The sequence below is a fragment of the Triticum aestivum genome, chromosome 6B, assembly GCF_018294505.1.
Source record: "Triticum aestivum cultivar Chinese Spring chromosome 6B, IWGSC CS RefSeq v2.1, whole genome shotgun sequence".
Lineage (NCBI taxonomy): Eukaryota > Viridiplantae > Streptophyta > Magnoliopsida > Poales > Poaceae > Triticum > Triticum aestivum.
Genome location: NC_057810.1, coordinates 163498686 through 163519677, shown reverse-complemented (window position 1 = coordinate 163519677; position 20992 = coordinate 163498686).

Below are 20992 nucleotides of genomic sequence, written 5' to 3'. Positions count from 1 at the left end.
CGTCTATTTATGATCAATAGGAATATAAAGTTAAGTGATGGAGGTGCCGAGGGAGAAAAAGACCATCTTATGTGGAGAAGAAGGCATAGCCCATGTGTAGGTTGGAGGCAAACAAAACATCATTCAAATGAGTCGCTAAATGAGGGTGTAGTGGAATGAATGTTTTCTTGCCGAGTCCCTTCTCTTATTTCACTTTTTAATTCATTTTCTTATTATTTGTACTAAGGTGAGGCGCCTTATGAATCACCATTCGGTGATGGTTTGAAATATATTAGAGAGCAACAAAACGACAAAGAAGCCACAAACATAGTCAAAGGGCAATGAATTAAAAAATCAATGATGTAGGGACGTAGAAGATGATTGATAACAACTTGGATGAAAAGGTCTCCGGAGGGGTGAATGTTCTTTGTTAAAAATAGAGAGGAAGATGCTTGTGTTGTCTCGTGGAATATCACACACAATATACACACTCATGGTAAAAAAACGAGCAATATTTACATTTAATTTTTGGCCCGTGGCAACGCACGGGCACTCTACTGGTAAGAGTAACATCTCTACTCCTAATGCAACAGTTGGTGAATAATCTCCACGGTTTATTTTTGTTGGGTTTTTTTCGTCTCTCCTCCCACCACCCCCTCCCATCCTGGTCCACCGGTTTATTTTTCTCTCCACTCTTTATTACAAACAGGACTTTCCTAACGTGTAACAAATCACGAATCTAACTTTCTTAAATTATTCATATCAATCGATTCCTTTTATTGGTTCAATTTGTCTTAGGAAACAAATAACAAATTTTTAAGAAATAAATAATATATTTGAATCTAACTTTCCTAACTTATCTAAATCAATCGATTTCTCTCATTAGTGAAATTTGTTTTAGGAAACAAATAACAGACACGTCACAAACTTTCCTCCCAATAAATAGTTTCTTAACATTTGCAAACTTTCCTAATCAGACACGTCACAAACGGGCAGGTACTGATATCATGTTACCAAACAATAAAACCCCATTTGCATATAAATTAGTTCAAAATCCTAACTTTCCTAAATTTTTACCTTTCCTTGATAACATCCAATATTTTCTATGTTTTCCACCTATTGAAGGAAATTACCCCTCCATCGATATTAGCATTTTTTTTGAATGAGATCTCCGGGTTATGATTTTTTTGCGATTCTTTCCAATTGTGACCTCTCCTTCCGCTCCGGCTCCTTCTCGCATAATCACCTCCACCACAGCCAGCTGACTCCACCCTAGACCTCTTGCCTCTCCACACCTTCTCCGCCACCTCCTCCTCGTACTCCATTGACAATCCCTCCACCACGTTTGTCCACGGTGGTGTTGAGGGCATGGCGCAACATCGTATCAGTGGTAGAGCAGCGCATAGCAGCAGGAAGAAGCACGTAGCAGGCGAGGCGAGCGGCCGACAGTGGAGGGCAGAGATGCGGTCGGCGTGACTGAGGGGGCGGCCGGCAGAAGATGGCCACGATAGGAGGCAACGCGAGGCAGGGGCGCAATAGAGGGGCGAGTGAAGGGATAGGCGACAATAGACGGGGCGAGCGCAGCCAGCGAGCGTGTGACGCGCGGTCAGGGTGTGTGTCGCGCGGGGCACAGTGCTGCGGTGGCTGTGGCGAGCGTGATGGCAACGGCGGGCGCGACGGACGAGGTGTGGCACGTGCGTGGGCATGGAGAGCCAGAGAGGGAGTGGCCCCGCGGGCGCGGAAGAAGAGCTGAAGGCTCGGGCATGGGCGTGCATAGGAGCGGGCATGTGCCACGGGTTCAATCCGAGGAGCTCAGTGGCTACCCCTGCAATGGCCATGGCGGACGGCGGTTCTCGGCCACGGTGAAATACCTAACGAGAGCAAACAAGAGGGGAAACTGAGGAAAGGCAAGAGGAGATCACGGCGGTGTCAATGACACTCTAGGGGAAGACAGGGGAGCTCGGGGCGGCGCGGATCGAACGACAATGTTGCGGTGGCCGAAGGTTGAGGAAGACAGCAACGACGTCGATCTGGGGGTGCTGGACTTGATCTCGTTGGCGCAGACGAAGTAGCGAAGGCATTCAGAGCTCCTCGACAAGCTCCTAGCTAGCAGGAAGGGCAGTGGTCGTGTGGACGGGGTCGGTCATGGTGGCCGTGGCATCTGACTTCGTCCAGATCACCGGGATCGAGCGAGTGAGGAGGAAAAGTGGATCTGGGAGGGGGCGTCGAGGAGGAGTGAGGCCATGGGGGCAGGGGAGGCAGGGCGTCACCCTTATCCATTCCCGTTCGATGCCGGCGAGGTGGTCGGGCGAGAGCCCGGCTCTGTAGCGACGGGCTCGGGGAACAGGAGAAGACGACAGTGTGGGGACTGGACCACTGGGCTGGTTCGGTGGCAAGGCCCGGGGGTAGGGGGAATCCCCTTTTTCATCGTCCTTTTGATTTTTAATGTGTTCTAATCCGTTTCTCCCTTTTAATACCGTTTTTTATTTATTCTTATATCAACTAAATGGATTTTATTAATTGTGAAACTATGCACACAATTTGAGCACAATATTTTTAGGTGGCACAAAACGTTTGGGGCTAAAAGGAAATACATAAAATTAGGTTTATATTTAATTGGTTATTTTAACTACTGTTGGACCTCTTATTAATTTGACAAGATTTAATTTTTGGGTCAAATAATGTTGGGCTCAACATGTCAAAGATCAGTGGAATTTATAGAATATGGTGAACATTTTAGTTTTACTGGTTGACAAAATAATTTATTTGACTTTATTTTAAATTTGAATTGGGCTTTGATTTTTATCAAGTGGCAGTTTGGCTTAGCTAGCCTGATGATATGGCATCATTAGGGGGAGGTCACTGTAGCTAACGACTTGAGGTGTTACATAATCTTCCCATTTCTGAAATTTCATTGTTAAATGATTAGGAAATATATCACACTATCCATTAGTTCAGTCAAACTCACCACAAGTCCACACATTATTGCCAATTGAGTAAGTCTTATTGGCGAGAAGAATATACTATATGTGTGTGTGTCTGTGTGTTAGAGAGAGAGAGAGGAAAAGATAGTGAGGAAGAGGGAGGGGGAGAGAGTGTGTGCGTGAGGATTTGATGGTAAAAAAGGCCGCCAATGTCGTAATATTGAACTCCTAAAGTTAAAGTGGCCCCGTTGCAATGCACGGGCGTTCTTCTAGTAGGTGATAACATCACACATCTTTGGGCAAAACATATTACATGACGAGTAATTAATGAGAAAAGAGGGGCATGTGGTAATATACTACATCCGTCCTAGTTTATTGGACCCTTAAGTCAAAATGCAAAGACCAAGAAAAGCACGCAGACAGAGAAATTGAAAATAAATCTCCTATCTAATCACCCTTAGTAAGTAGGCCTATTAACTACCCTTGTGCATGCAATGGCTAATGCACGCATGCAGAGCCTCCATGCATATCCAATCAAAGAGCCCCATGCGACTTGGTTCCATGGAGAGAGCACCTGCATCGGAGAATGGAAGAAATAATAAAGGGTATGCTTCAATGTAGGGGTCTAATAAAAATGGTACAACCTTTTGCAGCCCACGGGACCAATAAATCAGGACGGAGATAGTAGCTAATTACTGTAACATCACACATATCAAGACAAGATGAATCTACAACCTAATAAATGAAGTGTTGCATGACACCATACATATGTTACTCCTCACTATAGAGATAGTAATATAGGCTAGTAATATATTATATATGCATGTTATTACCCGTTGTGACTAGTCTAGGGGAAATCGAGCCCCACCCGGGCCCCACCCGTTGAATCGAGGGGCGGTGGTGAGATTAGTTAAGAGGGAGAGAGAGAGTATATCCCGTGATGTATGCTGTTCCTCAGATATAAAATGCGGACTTGGGTGGGCCCTTCTATCCCGTGATGTTCCAACGCTCGTGTGCGAAGGAGCGTTTCTGTTCTTAAACTTTTCTCATCTTGATTTATATTCTGTTTGGTTAAATAGACTAATGTGGCCTTGGTTTTGTCATATATCCATCCAGGGTCCGAGGCTTAGTACTGCGACGATGATGCTGCTCCCATAGTCACATGTGATGTTTGTGTTCTTGGAGGCGTAAGGTCTCCATCTATGAGGACGAGGCTTTGTATATGAAATTATTTATTTACCATTTATATTTGTAATGTTTATTTGCTTAGTACTTCGCTTGATTAAACCCACAACATTACCAGAGAACTTACGATATATGCTCCATGATTTTGTCCCGCTATTCTGAATAATGACGGAATATGTACATTCAGGTTCTCTTTAAATGTTACTCCCTCCGCTTCATAATGTAAGATGTTTTTTGAAAATAATGTAATGTCAAAAAATGTCTTACATTATGAGACGGAGAAAGTACTACTTATAAGTGCATCTCTTTTAAATTAGAAAACAAATGTTAGCATTCAAATAGAAACATATGCATGCCCACTCTTGAACAATTGAACTATCCCGTGATGCATGTCATTTTGGTTCTTGGTAAACTGTTCGGTAAATACTATGAACCTCCAAGTGTGAATGCACATGGAAGAACTGAAATCCCAACAATCAGAGTATGCTTTGCGTGGTCATCAAGTGTGGTAGATCTTCAGACCCTATAAGTACTACTCCCTCCGTCCCCTAATTCTTGTCGCGGGCGCAGTTCATTGGTGATTTTGCAAAGAAGCCCTTGTAGTTTCAAATCAATCTAAAACAAGTCCTTCTGCCCCCGTCTTCTTCCTCCGTCGTCGCCAGGGGCCGGCGCCGCCCATCTGCGCGATTCGTCGCACAACAGGAAGTGCTCCGCCGCCGTCGCCACGTACCTGCTCCACCTCTGTCGCCGTCGCCAAGTACCTGTTGCACCGCCGCCACCCAGACCCGCGCCGCCGCGATCCCCTCCCGCCGCGATTACCTGCGGGCGTCGTCGGAACCTCCCGACACGTCCTCCTCAAGCTCGCTTGCATCCTCTTCGAGCTCCTGTGCATCCTCCTCAAGCTCACGCGCGTCCTCCTTGAGCTCTCGCGCATCCTCCTCGAGCCCCGCGCGTGCGCCGCCGCAATTCCTCCCGGCCGCAATTCCTCGCGGGCATCGCCGGAACCTGCCTCAACGATCAGGTGGACCAGGAGCTCGCACGCTTCCTCCTTGATCTCCCGCGCGTCCTCCTCAATCTCCCGCGCGAGCCCGCGCTGCTCCTTCTCTCCTGGCCGCGCGCCCGTGCATCTGCTTCTACCCTGGCGGCGGTGGAGCTCCTCTGCCCATACTGCTGCTCGTCTGCCCATACTGCTGCTCATTTGCTGTTGCTCGTCTGCCCATACTGCTGCTCGTTTGCCCATATTGTTGCTGCTCGTTTGCCCATACTGGTGCTGCTCCTCTACACGGCTGCTTGTGCTGCCACCAAAGCTCCTATCATCAGGAAGAAGAAGGTACAATATTGTACAGAGTTGCTTCTCCGCTCATTGTGCTCTGAACAATGTTAACTGAAAAAAATTCAGTAGATGCAGAGCAATCATGATCTGAACAAACACTGTCTCTAGAACTGTTACCACATCAGATTTTAATGTTGATAATCTGCTGATAATTTAGTCAGTCAGTGGAGTAGATGCATAATTCAGTGGATGCATGATCTGTTGATAATCTTCTGTTAGTAAAGTAAAGGAACATATTTCTACCTTCTCCATAAGTGAAACACACAAACTACTGATGCTAAAGTTAAATTCAGTTGGCAGTATTACTCCTACCAGTATTGTCAAGATTCACTAATGTAAAATTCAGTTAAACTACTCATGCTAAAGTTAAATTCAGTTAAACTACTGTAAGTAAAGTAAAATTTAGTTAAAACTATTGCAACTAGAGTAAAGTTCAGTTAAACTACCTTTGATAGAGTAAATTCAGTTAAAACTACTGTAAATAGAGTAAAATTCTGTTAAAACTAATGTAAGTAGAGTAAATTCAGTTAAATTTACTATAAGTAGAGTAAAATAAAATTAAAACTACTATAAGTAGAGTAAATTCAGTTAAAACTATTGTAAGTAGAGTAAAATTCAGTTAAAACTACTGTAAGTAGAGTAAATTCAGCTAAACTACTCTAACTAGAGAAAAAGGGCTATGGTTAGAGCAAAATGTTTGGCTGCCATGGCAACCTTTCTATAAATGGTGCCATGGCAGCCATTTGTAGAAATGGTGCCATGGCAGCTTTTTTTGTTTGGCTACCGTGGCAACCAAACTAGAAATGGTGTCATGGCACCTATTTCTTGTTTGACTTGCATACTCATTGTGTGTGTGTGTATATATATTCTTGTTATGGTTGTTGGGGAACATAGCAGAAATTTAAAATTTTCTACGCAACACCAAGATCAATCTATGCAGATTCTAGCAGCAAGAGAGAGAGCGAGTGCATCTTCATACCTCTTGAAGATCGTGCAAACATAAGCGTTACAAGAACGCGGTTGGTGGAGTCGTACATGTAGCGATTCAGATCACAGAAGATCCGATCTAGCGCCGAACGGACGGCGCCTCCGCGTTCAACACACGTACATCCCGGGGACGTCTCCTCCTTCTTGATCCAGCAAGGGGAGAGGAGAAGTTGAGGGAAAACTCCAGCAGCACGACGGCGTGGTGGCGATGGAGCTCGTGGTTCTCCGGCAGTGCTTCGCCAAGCACTATAGACGAGGAGGAGGTGTTGGAGGAGGGAGAGGGCTGCGCCAGGGGAAGGGTGCGGTTGCCCTCTCTCTCCCTCACTATATATAGGGGAAGGGGTGGAGGAGGCGCCCTAGGGTTCCCTAGGGGATGGGTTGAAGGAAATATGCCCTAGAGGCAATAATAAAGTTATTATTTATTTCCTTATATCATGATAAATGTTTATTATTCATGCTAGAATTGTATTAACCGGAAACATAATACATGTGTGAATACATAGACAAACATAGTGTCACTAGTATGCCTCTACTTGACTAGCTCGTTTATCAAAGATGGTTATGTTTCCTAACCATGGACAAAAGAGTTGTCATTTGATTAACGGGATCACATCATTAGGAGAATGATGTGATTGACTTGACCCATTCCGTTAGCCTTAGCACTTGATCGTTTAGTATGTTGCTACTGCTTTCTTCATGACTTATACATGTTCATATAACTATGAGATTATGCAACTCCCGTTTACCGGAGGAACACTTTGGGTGCTACCAAACGTCACAACGTAACTGGGTGATTATAAAGGAGTACTACAGGTGTCTCCAAAGGTACATGTTGGGTTGGCGTATTTCGAGATTAGGTTTTGTCACCCCGATTGTCGGAGAGGTATCTCTGGGCCCTCTCGGTAATGCACATCACTATAAGCCTTGCAAGCAATGTAGCTAATAAGTTAGTTACGGAATGATGCATTACGTAAACGAGTAAAGAGACTTGCAGGTAACGAGATTGAACTAGGTATTGAGATACCGACGATCGAATCTCGGGCAAGTAACATACCGATGACAAAGGCAACAACGTATGTTGTTATGTGGTTTGACCGATAAAGATCTTCGTAGAATATGTGGGAGCCAATATGAGCATCCAGGTTCCGCTATTGGTTATTGACCGGAGACGTGTCTCGGTCATGTCTACATTGTTCTCGAACCCGTAGGGTCCGCACGCTTAAGGTTTTGATGACAGTTATATTATGAGTTTATGAGTTTTGATGTACCGAAGGAGTTCGGAATCCCGGATGAGATCGGGGACATGACGAGGAGTCTCGAAATGGTCGAGATGTAAAGATCGATATATTGGACGACTATATTCGGAGTTCGGAAAGGTTCCGAGTGATTCGGGTATTTTTCGGAGTACCGGAGAGTTACGGGAATTCGCCGGGGAGTATATGGGCCTTATTGGGCCATACGGGAATAGAGGAGAGAGGCCAAAAGGAAGTAGGCCTGCGCCCCCCCTTTGGTCCGAATTGGACAAGGGGGGCAGCCCCCTTTTCCTTCTCCCTCTCCTCCTCTTTCCTTCTCCAACAAGGAAAGGAGGAGTCCTACTCCCGGTGGGAGTAGGACTCCCCCCTTGGCGCGCCTCCTCCCTGGGCCGGCCGCCTCCCCCCTTGCTCCTTTATATACGGGGGTAGGGGGCACCCCATAGACACAATAAAAATTGATCCTTGAGATCTATTAGCCGTGTGCGGTGCCCCCCTCCACCATAGTCCTCCTCAATAATATTGTAGCGGTGCTTAGGCGAAGCCCTGCGACGGTAGAACATCAAGATCGTCACCACGCCGTCGTGCTGACGGAACTCTCCCTCGACACTCGGCTGGATCAGAGTTCGAGGGACGTCATCGAGCTGAACATGTGCTAGAACTCGGAGGTGCCATAGTTTCGGTGCTTGATCGGTCGGCCCGTGAAGACGTACGACTACATCAACCGCGTTGTTCTAACGCTTCCGCTTTCGGTCTACAAGGATATGTAGATTACACTCTCCCCTCTCGTTGCTATGCATCACCATGATCTTGCGTGTGCATAGGAAATTTTGAAATTACTACGTTCCCCATCAGTGGCATCCGAGCCAGGTTTTATGCGTAGATGTCATATGCACGAGTAGAACACAAGTGAGTTGTGGGCGATACAAGTCATACTGCTTACCAGCATGTCATACTTTGGCTCAGCGGTATTGTGAGATGAAGCGGCCCGGACCAACATTACGCGTATGCTTACGCGAGACTGGTTTCACCGTTACGAGCACTCGTGCTTAAAGGTGACTGGCGGGTGTCTGTCTCTCTCACTTTAGTTGAACCGAGTGTGGCTACGCCCGGTCCTTGAGAAGGTTAAAACAACACTAACTTGACGAACTATCGTTGTGGTTTTGATGCATAGGTAAGAACGGTTCTTGCTCAGCCCGTAGCAGCCACGTAAAAATTTGCAACAACAATGTAGAGGACGTCTAACTTGTTTTTGCAGGGCATGTTGTGATGTGATATGGTCAAGACGTTATGAGATATAAGTTGTTGTATGAGATGATCATGTTTTGTTGAAGTTATCGGCGACTGGCAGAAGCCCTATGGTTGTCTCTTTGTTGCATAAGATGCAAGTGCCAAATAATTGCTTTACTTTATCGCTATGCGATAGCAATAGTTGCAAGAGTAATAGTTGGCGAGACGACCATGTGACGACACATTGATATAGATCAAGATGATGAAGATCATGGTGTCGTGCCGGTGACGATAGAGATCATGATAGTACTTTGGAGATGGAGATCAAAGGCGCAAGATGATCATGGCCATATCATGACACATATTTTGATTGCATATGATGTTTATCTATTATACATCTTATTTTGCTTAGTTCGACAGTAGCTTTTTAAGATGATCTCTCACTAATTATCAAGAAGTGTTCTCCCTGAGTATGCACCGTTGCAAAAGTTCTTCGTGCCGAGACACCACGTGATGATCGGGTGTGATAGGCTCTACGTTCAAATACAACGGGTGCAAAACAGTTGCACATGCGGAATACTCGGGTTAAACTTGACGAGCCTAGCATATAACAGATATGGCCTCGGAACACAGAGATCGAAAGGTCGAGCGTGAATCATATAGTAGATATGATCAACATATTGATGTTCACTGTTGAAACTACTCCATCTCACGTGATGATCGAACATGGTGTAGTTGATATGGATCACATAATCACTTAGTCCTGGTAGTATTTTGCAAATTATGTTGTAGATCAATAGCTTGCATTGTTGCTTTCATATGTTTATTTTGATATGTTCCTAGAGAAAGCTAAGTTGAAAGATGTTAGTAGCAATGATGCGGACTTGGTCCGTGATCTGAGGTTTATCCTCATTGCTGCATAGAAGAATTATGTCCTTGATGCACCGCTAGGTGGTAGACCTATTACAGGAGCAGATGCAGACGTTATGAACGTTTGGCTAGCTCAATATGATGACTACTTGATAGTTTAGTGCACCATGCTTAACGGCTTAGAATCGGGACTTCAAAGACGTTTTGAACGTCATGGACCATATGAGATGTTCCAGGAGTTGAAGTTAATATTTCAAGCAAATACCCGAGTTGAGAGATATGAAGTCCCCAACAAGTTCTATGGCTAAAATATGGAGGAGAATCGCTCAACTAGTGAGCATGTGCTTAGATTGTCTGGGTACTACAATCGCTTGAATCAAGTGGGAGTTAATCTTCCAGATAAGATAGTGATTGACAGAGTTTTCTAGTCACCATCACCAAGTTAGTAGAACTTTGTGATGAACTATAGTATGCAAGGGATGACGAAAACGATTCCCGAGCTCTTCGTGATGTTGAAATCGACGAAGGTAGAAATCAAGAAAGAGCATCAAGTGTTGATGGTTGACAAGATCACTAGTTTCAAGTAAAGGGCAAAGGGAAAGAAAGGGAACTTCAAGTAGAATGACAAGCAAGTTGTCACTCCCACGAAGAAGCCCAAAGCTGAACCAAAGCCTGAAACTGAGTGCTTACACTACAAAGGAAATGGTCACTGGAAACGGAAATACCCTGAATATTTGGTGGATAAGAAGGATGGCAGAGTGAACAAGGGTATATTTGATATACAGATTATTGATGTATACCTTACTAGTGTTTATAGTAGCCCCTGAGTATTTGATACTTGTTCGGTTGCTAACAATTAGTGACTCGAAACAGGAGTTACAGAATAAACAGAGACTAGTTGAGGGTGAAGTGACGATGAGTGTTGGAAGTAGTTCCAAGATTGATATGATCATCATCGCATACTCCCTATACTTTCGGGATTAGTGTTAAACCTAAATAAATGTTATTTGGCGTTTGCGTTGAGCATGAATATGATTTGATCATGTTTATTGCGATACGGTTATTCATTTAAAGTCAAAGAATAATTGTTGTTCTATTTACATGAATAAAACCTTCGATGGTCATACACCCAATGAAAATAGTTTGTTGGATCTCGATCATAGTAATACACATATTCATAATATTGATGCCAAAAGATGCGAAGTTGATAATGATAGTGCAACTTATTTGTGGCACTACCGTTTGGGTCATATCGGTGTAAAGCGCATGAAGAAACTCCATAAAGATGGATTTTTGGAATCTCTTGGTTATGAATCATTTGATGCTTGCGAACCGTGCCTTTTGGGCAAGATAACTAAAGCTCCGTTCTCTGGAACAATGGAACGAGCTACTGACTTGATGGAAATAATACATACCGATGTATACGGTCCAATGAGTGTTGATGCTCGTGGTGGGTATCGTTATTTTCTGACCTTCACAAGATGAATTGAGCAGATATGAGTATATCTACTTAATGAAGCACAAGTCTGAAACATTTGGAAAGTTCAAAGGATTTCAGAGTGAAGTGGAGAATCATCGTAACAAGAAAATAAAGTTTCTACGATCTGATCATGGAGTAGAATATTTGAGTTACGAGTTTGGTCTTCAATTAAAATAATGTGGAATAGTTTCATAAACTCATGCCACCTGGAACACCACAGCTTAATGGTGTGTCCGAACGTCATAACAGTACTTTATTGGATATAGTGCAATCTACGATGTCTCTTACCGATTTACCACTATCATTTTGGGGTTATGCATTAGAGACAGTTGCATTCACTTTAAATAGGGCACCATCAAAATCCCTTGAGACGACGACTTATGAACTGTGGTTTGGCAAGAAACCAAAGTTGTCATTTCTTAAAGTTTGGGGCTGCGATGCTTATGTGAAAAAATTTCAACCTGATAAGCTCGAACCTAAATCGGAGAAGTGCGTCTTCATAGAATACCCAAAGGAAACTGCTGGGTACACCTTCTATCACAGATCCGAAGGCAAGTTATTCGTTGCTAAGATGGATCCTTTCTAGAGAAGGAGTTTCTCTCGAAAGAAGTGAGTGGGAGGAAAGTAGAACTTGATGAGGTAACTGTACCTGCTCCCTTATTGGAAAGTAGTTCATCACAGAAATCAGTTCCTGTGATTCCTACACCAATTAGTGAGGAAGCTAATGATGATGATCATGAAGCTTCAGATCAAGTTACTACCGAACCTCGTAGGTCTTCCAGAATAAGATCCGCACCAGAGTGGTACGGTAATCGTGTTCTAGAAGTCATGTTACTAGACCATGATGAACCTACGAACTATGAGGAAGCGATGATGAGCCCAGATTCCGCGAAATGGCTTGAGGCCATAAAATCTGAGATAGGATCCATATATGAGAACAAAGTGTGGACTTTGGTTGACTTGCTCGATGATCAGCAAGCCAAATTAAATAAATGGATCTTCAAGAGGAAGACGGACACTGATAGTAGTGTTACTATCTACAAAGCTCGACTTGTTGTGAAAGGTTTTTCGACAAGTTCAAGGTGTTGACTACAATGAGATTTTCTCAACTATAGCGATGCTTAAGTCTGTCCGAATCATGTTAGCAATTGCCACATTTTATGAAATCTGCCAAATGGATGTCAAAATTGCATTCCTTAATGGTTTTATTAAAGAAGAGTTGTATATGATGCAACCAGAAGGTTTTGTCAATCCTAAAGGTGCTAACAAATTGTGCAAGCTCCAGCGATCCATCAATAGACTGGTGCAAGCATCTCGGAGTTGGAATATACGCTTTGATGAGTTGATCAAAGCATATGGTTTTTATACAGACTTTTGGAAAGGTCTGTATTTACAATAAAGTGAGTGGGAGCACTACCGCCTTTCTGATAAATATATGTGAGTAACATATTGTTGATCAGAAATGATGTAGAATTTTTCTGGAAAGCATAAAGGAGTATTTGAAAGGAGTTCTTTAAAAAGAAAGACCTCAATAAAGCTACTTACATATTGAGCATCAAGATCTATTGAGATAGATCAAGACGCTTGATAAGATTTTCAATAAGTACATACCTTGACAAGATTTTGAAGTAGCTCAAAATGGAACAGTCAAAAAAAGAGTTCTTGCCTGTGTTGCAAAGGTATGAAATTGAGTAAGACTCAAATCCCGACCACAGCAGAAAATAGAAAGAGAATAAAAGTCATTCCCTATGCATCAGTCATAGGTTCTATAAAAGTATGCCATGCTATGGACCAGAACTATTGTATACTCTGCCCTGGTTTGGCAAGGGAGTACAATAGTAATCTAAGAGTAGATCACTGGACATTGGTCAAAATTATCCTTAGTGGAATAAGGAGATGTTTCTCGATTATGGAGGTGATAAAAGAGTTCGTCGTAAAAGTTACATCGATGCAAACTTTTACATTGATCCAGATGACTCTAAGTCTCAATCTGGATACATATTGAAAGTGGTAGCAATTAGCTAGAGTAGCTCCGTGCAGAGCATTGTAGACATAGAATATTTGCAAAATACATACGGCTCTGAATGTGACATACCCGTTGACTAAGCTTCTCTCACGAGCAAAACATGATCACACCTTAGTACTCTTTGGGTGTTAGCCACATAGCTATGTGAACTAGATTATTGACTCTAGTAAACCCTTTGGGTGTTGGTCACATGACGATGTGAACTATGAGTGTTAATCACATACAGATGTGAATATTGGTGTTGAATCATATGATGATGTGAACTAGATTATTGACTCTAGTGCAAGTGGGAGACTGAAGGAAATATGCCCTAGAGCCAATAATAAAGTTATTATTTATTTCCTTATATCATGATAAATGTTTATTATTCATGCTAGAATTGTATTAAGCGGAAACATAATACATGTGTGAATACATAGACAAACATATTGTCACTAGTATGCCTCTACTTGACTAGCTCGTTTTATCAAAGATGGTTATGTTTCCTAACCATGGACAAAAGAGTTGTCATTTGATTAATGGGATCACATCATTAGGAGAATGATGTGATTGACTTGACCCATTCCATTAGCCTTAGCACTTGATCGTTTAGTATGTTGCTACTGCTTTCTTCATGACGTATACATGTTCCTATAACTATGAGATTATGCAACTCCCGTTTACCGGAGGAACACTTTGGGTGCTACCAAACGTCACAACGTAACTGGGTGATTATAAAGGAGTACTACAGGTGTCTCCAAAGGTACATGTTGGGTTGGCGTATTTCGAGATTAGGTTTTGTCACTCCGATTGTCGAAGAGGTATCTCTGGGCCCTCTCGGTAATGCACATCACTATAAGCCTTGCAAGCAATGTAGCTAATAAGTTAGTTATGGAATGATGCATTACGTAAACGAGTAAAGAGACTTGCCGGTAACGAGATTGAACTAGGTATTGAGATACCGACGATCGAATCTCGGGCAAGTAACATACCGATGACAAAGGGAACAACGTATGTTGTTATGCGGTTTGACCGATAAAGATCTTCGTAGAATATGTGGGAGCCAATATGAGCATCCAGGTTCCGCTATTGCTTATTGACCGGAGACGTGTCTCGGTCATGTCTACATTGTTCTCGAACCCGTAGGGTCCGCACGCTTAAGGTTTCGATGACAGTTATATTATGAGTTTATGAGTTTTGATGTACCGAAGGAGTTCGGAGTCCCGGATGAGATCGGGGACATGAAGAGGAGTCTTGAAATGGTCGAGACGTAAAGATCAATATATTGGACGACTATATTCGGAGTTCGGAAAGGTTCCGAGTGATTCGGGTATTTTTTGGAGTACCGGAGAGTTACGGGAATTCGCCGGGGAGTATATGGGCCTTATTGGGCCATACGGGAATAGAGGAGAGAGGCCAAAAGGAAGGAGGCCTATGCCCCCCCTCTGGTCCGAATTGGACAAGGGGGGCAGCCCCCTTTTCCTTCTCCCTCTCCTCCTCTTTCCTTCTCCAACAAGGAAAGGAGGAGTCCTACTCCCGGTGGGAGTAGGACTCCCCCCTTGGCGCGCCTCCTCCCTAGGCCGGCCGCCTCCCCCTTGCTACTTTATATACGGGGGCAGGGGGGCACCCCATAGACACAGCAACAATTGATCCTTGAGATCTATTAGCCGTGTGCGGTGCCCCCCTCCACCATAGTCCTCCTCGATAATATTGTAGCGGTGCTTAGGTGAAGCCCTGCGATGGTAGAACATCAAGATCGTCACCACGCCGTCGTGCTGACGGAACTCTCCCTCGACACTCGGCTGGATCGGAGTTCGAGGGACGTCATCGAGCTGAACGTGTGCTAGAACTCGGAGGTGCCGTAGTTTTGGTGCTTGATCGGTCGGGCCGTGAAGACGTACGACTACATCAACCGCGTTGTTCTAACACTTCCGCTTTCGGTCTACAAGGGTATGTAGATTACACTCTCCCCTCTCGTTGCTATGCATCACCATGATCTTGCGTGTGCGTAGGAATTTTTGAAATTACTACGTTCCCCGTCATGGGTGGCAGCCACAGGGGAAACCCTAGATGGGTTTGGGCGCCCCCACCCCTAGGAAACTTGCCCCCCAAGCCGGGAGGGGTGGCTGCCCTAGGGGAGGTGCCCCCACCTCTCCAGGCTACATGAGAGGGGTTGGGAGGGGCGCACAGCCCCTTAGTGGGCTGGTGTGCCCCCTCACCTAGGCCCATAAGGCCCCCAACGCTTGCCGGGGCCTCCGAAACACCTTTCGGTCATGCTGGTCGTCACCCGGTACTCCCAGAACAATTCCGGACTCTAATACCCCTCGTCCAACATATCAATCTTCATCTCCAGACCATTCCATAGTTCCTCGTGACGTCCGGGATCTCATCCGGGACTCTGAACAACCTTCGGTAACCACATACTATTTCCCATAACAACTCTAGCGTCACCGAACCTTAAGTGTGTAGACCCTACGAGTTCGGGAAACATGCAGACATGACCGAGACACCTCTCCGGCCAATAACCAATAGAGGGATCTGGATACCCATATTGGCTCCCACATGTTCCATGATGATCTCATCGGATGAACCACGATGTCGAGGATTCAGTCAATCCCGTATACAATTCCCTTTGTCTATCGGTATGTTACTTGCCCGAGATTTGATCGTCGGTATCCCAATACCTTGTTCAATCTCGTTACCGGCAAGTCACTTTACTCATTCCGTAATGCATGATCCCATGACTAACTAATTAGTCACCTTGAGCTCATTATGATGATGCATTACCGAGTGGGCCCAGAGATACCTCTCTGTCACACAGAGTGACAAATCCCAGTCTCGATTCGTGCCAACCCAATAGACACTTTCGGAGATACCTGTAGTGCACCTTTATATCCACCCAGTTATGTTGTGACGTTTGGTACACCCAAAGCACTCCTACGGTATCCGGGAGTTGCACAATCTCATGGTCTAAGGAAATGATACTTGACATTAGAAAAGCTCTTAGCAAACGAACTGCACGATCTTGTGCTATGCTTAGGATTGGGTCTTGTACATCACATCATTCTCCTAATGATGTGATTCCGTTATCAATGACATCCTATGTCCATGGTCAGGAAACCATAACCATCTATTGATCAACGAGCTATTCAACTAGAGGCTCACTAGGGACATGTTGTGGTCTATGTATTCACACATGTATTACGGTTTCCAGTTAATACAATTATAGCATGAACAATAGAAAATTATCATGAACAAGGAAATATAATAATAACCATTTTATAATTGCCTCTAGGGCATATTTCCAATAGTCTCCTACTTGCACTAGAGTCAATAATCCAGTTCACATCATTGTGTGATTGTATTGAATCCAACGCCCATGGTGTTTGATCATATCTTGCTTGTGAGAGAGGTTATTAGTCAACGGGTCTGAACCTTTCAGAACCGTGCGTGCTTTACAAATCTCTATGTCATCTTGTAGATGCAACTACCACGCGCTACTTGGATCTATTCCAAATAACTGCTCTACTATATGAATCCGGTTTACTACTCGGAGTCATCCGGATTAGTGTCAAAGATTGCATCGACGTAATCCTTTACGATGAACTCTTTTACCACCTCCATAATCGAGAAAATTCCTTAGTCCACTAGTTACTAAGGATAAGTTTGATCGCTATCATGTGATCCATTCGTGGATCACTCTTGGACCCCCTTGACTGACTCATGGCAAGGCACACTTCAGGTGCGGTACACATCATAGCATACTGTAGAGCCTACGTCTAAAGCATAGGGGACGACCTTCGTCCTTTCTCTCTCTTCTGCGGTGGTCAGGTCTTGAGTCTTACTCAATACTCACACCATATAACACAGCCAAGAACTCCTTCTTTGCTGATCTATTTTGAACTCCTTCAAAATCTTGCCACGGTATGTATTCATTTGAAAGTACTATTAAGCATTTTGATCTATCCTTCTAGATCTTGATGCTCAATGTTCAAGTAGCTTAATCCAGGTTTTCCATTGAAAAACACTTTTCAAATAACTCTACATGCTTTCCAGAAATTCTACAGCATTTCTGATCAAAAATATGTCAACAACATATACTCATCAGAAATTCTATAGTGTTCTACTCACTTATTTGGAAATACAAGTTTCTCATAAACTTTGTATAAACCCAAAATGTTTGATCATCTCATCAAAGCGTATATTCCAACTCCGAGATGCTTACTCCAGTCCTTAGAAGGATTGCTGGAGCTCTGCATACTTGTTAGCATCTTCTAGGATTGACAAAACCTTCTGGTTGTATCACATACAACCTTTCCTCAAGAAAAACATCGAGGAAACAACGTTTTGACATCCTATCTGCAAAATTTCATAAATAATGCAGTAACTGCTAATATAATTTCAACAAACTCTTAGCATAGCTACGAGTGAGAGAATCTCATCATAGTCAACTTCTTGAACTTGTCGGAAAACATCTTAGCGACAAGTCGAGCTTTCTTAATGGTGACACTTACCATCATTGTCCGTCTTACTTTTAAAATCCATCTGTACCCAGCAGCCTTACGACCATTAAGTAGTTCTTCCAAAGTCTATACTTTGTTTTCATACATGGATCCTCCCTTGGATTTTATGGCCTCGAGCCATTTGTCGGAATCCGGGCCCACCATCGCTTCTCCATAGCTCGCAGGTTCATTGTTGTCTAGCAACATGACCTCCAAGATAGGATTACCGTACCACACCGAAGTAGTACGCGTCCTTGTCGACCTACGTGGTTTGGTAGTGACTTGATCCGAAGTTTCATGATCACTATCATCAGCTTCCACTTCAACTGGTGTAGGCGCCACAGGAAAAACTTCCTGTGCCCTGCTACACACTGGTTGAAGTGATGGTTCAATAACCTCATCAAGTCTCCACCATCCTCATACTCAATTCTTTCAAGAGAAACTTTTCCTCGAGAAAGGACCCATTTCTAGAAACAATCACTTTTGCTTCCGGATCTGAAATAGGAGGTATACCCAACTATTTTGGGTGTCCTATGAAGATGCATTTTATCCGTTTTGGGTTCGAGCTTATCAGGATGAAACTTTTTCACATAAGCGTCGCAGCCCCAAACTTTCAAGAAACGACATCTTAGGTTTCTCTAAACCATAGTTCATATGGTGTCATCTCAACGGAATTACGTGGTGCCCTATTTAAAGTGAATGCGGTTGTCTCTAATGCCTAACCCATAAGCGATAGTGGTAGTTCGATACGAGACATCATGGTATGCACCATATCCAATACGGTGTAGTTATGATGTTCGGACACACCATCACACTATGGTGTTACAGGCGATATTAGTTGTAAAACAATTTCCACAATGTCTTAATTGTGTACCAAACTCGTAACTCAGATGTTTATCTCTATGATCATATCATAGACATTTTATCCTCTTGTCACGACGATCTTCAACTTCACTCTGAAATTACTTGAACCTTTCAATAATTTAGACTTGTATTTCATCAAGTAAATATACTTAGCATATACTCAAATCATCTGTGAAGTAAGAACATAATGATATCCACTGTGTGCCTCAGCACTCATTGGACTGCACACATCAAAATGTATTACTTCCAACAAGTTGCTTTCTTGTTCCATCTCACTGAAAACGAGGCCTTTCAGTCATCTTGCCCATGTGGTATGATTTGCATGTATTAAGTGATTCAAAATCAAGTGAGCCCAAACGATCCATCTGTATGGATTTTCTTCATGCATATATACCAATAGACATGGTTCACATGTCTCAATCTTTTCAAAAACGAGTGAGTCCAAAGATCCATCAACATGGAGCTTCTTCATGCATTTTATACCAATATGACTCAAATGGCAGTGCCACAAGTATGTGGTACTATCATTACTACTTATATCTTTTGGCATGAACATGTGTATCACTACGATCAAGATTCAATAAACCATTCATTTTAGGTGCAAGACCATCGAAGGTATTATTCAAATAAACAGAGTATCCATTATTCTCCTTAAATGAATAACCATATTGCGATAAACATAATCCAATCATGTCTATGCTCAACGCAAACACCAAATACCAATTATTTAGGTTTAACACCGATCTCGATGGTAGAGGGAGCGTGTGATGTTTTATCACATCAACCTTGGAAACACTTCCAACACTTATCGTCGCCTCGCCTTTAGCTAGTCTCCATTATCATGTAGCCCTTTTATTTCGAGTTACTAACACTTAGCAACCGAACCGGTGTGTAATACCCTGGCGCTACTAGGAGTACTAGTAAAGTGCACATTAATATAATGTATATCCAATATACTTGTGTAGACCTTGCCAACCTTCTCATCTATCCAGTATCTAGGGTAGTTCTGCTTTAGTGACCGTTCCCCTTATTACAGAAGCACTTAGTCTCGGGTTTGGGTTCAACTTTGGGTTTCTTCACAAGAGTAGCAACTGATTTGCCGTTCCATGAAGTATCCCTTCTTTCCCTTGCCCTTCTTGAAACTAGTGGTTTTACTAACCATCAACAATTGATGCTCCTACTTGATTTCTACTTTCGCGGTGTCAAACATCGCGAACAGCTGAAGGATCATCATATTTATCCCTGATATGTTATAGTTCATCACGAAGCTCTAGTTATTGGGGAACGTAGTAATTTCAAAAAATTTCCTACGCACACGCAAGATCATGGTGATGCATAGCAACGAGAGGGGAGAGTGTGTCCACGTACCCTCGTAGACCGAAAGTGGAAGCGTTATGACAACGCAGTTGATGTAGTCGTACGTCTTCACGATCCGACCGATCCAAGCACCGAACGTACGTCACCTCCGAGTTCAGCACACGTTCAGCTCGATGACGATCCCCGGACTCCGATCCAGCAGGGTGTCGGGGATGAGTTCCGTCAGCACGACGGCGTGGTTACGATGATGATGTTCTACCTAGGCAGGGCTTGGCATAAGCACCGCAACGATATGACCAAGGTGGAATATGGTGGAGGGGGGCACCGCACACGGCTAAGGAACGATCACGAAGATCAACTTATGTGTGTAGAGGTGCCCCCCTCCTCCGTATATAAAGGGGGGGGAGGAGGAGGGGGCCGGCCAAGGGGGTGGCATGCCCTAGGAGGGGGAAACCTACTCCAAGTAGGTTTGCCCGTCCCTTTCCTAGTCCAAGGAGGGGGAAGGAAGGAGTGGGAGAGGGGAAAGGCAAGGGGGGCGCCGCCCCCCCTTCCTTGTACTATTCGGACTCAAAAGGAGGGGGCGCGCCTCTTGCCCTGGCCGGCCCCTCTCTTTCTCCACTAGGGCCCAACAAGGCCCATTAGTTCCCAGGGGGGTTCCGGTAACCCTCCGGCACTCTGGTTTTCTCCGAAATCACCCAGAACACTTCCGGTGTCCGAATATAGTCGTCCAATATATCAAACTTTATGTCTCGACCATTTCGAGACTCCTCGTCATGTCCATGATCACATCCGAGACTCCGAACAACCTTCGGTACATCAAAACTTATAAACTCATAATAAAACTGTCATCGTAACGTTAAGCGTGCGGACCCTACGGGTTCGAGAACTATGTAGACATGACCTAGAACTGTTTCCGGTCAATAACCAATAGCGGAACCTGGATGCTCATATTGGCTCCTACATATTCTATGAAGATCTTTATCGGTCAAACCGCATAACAACATACGTTGTTCCCTTTGTCATCTGTATGGTACTTGCCCGAGATTCGATCGTCGGTGTCCAATAC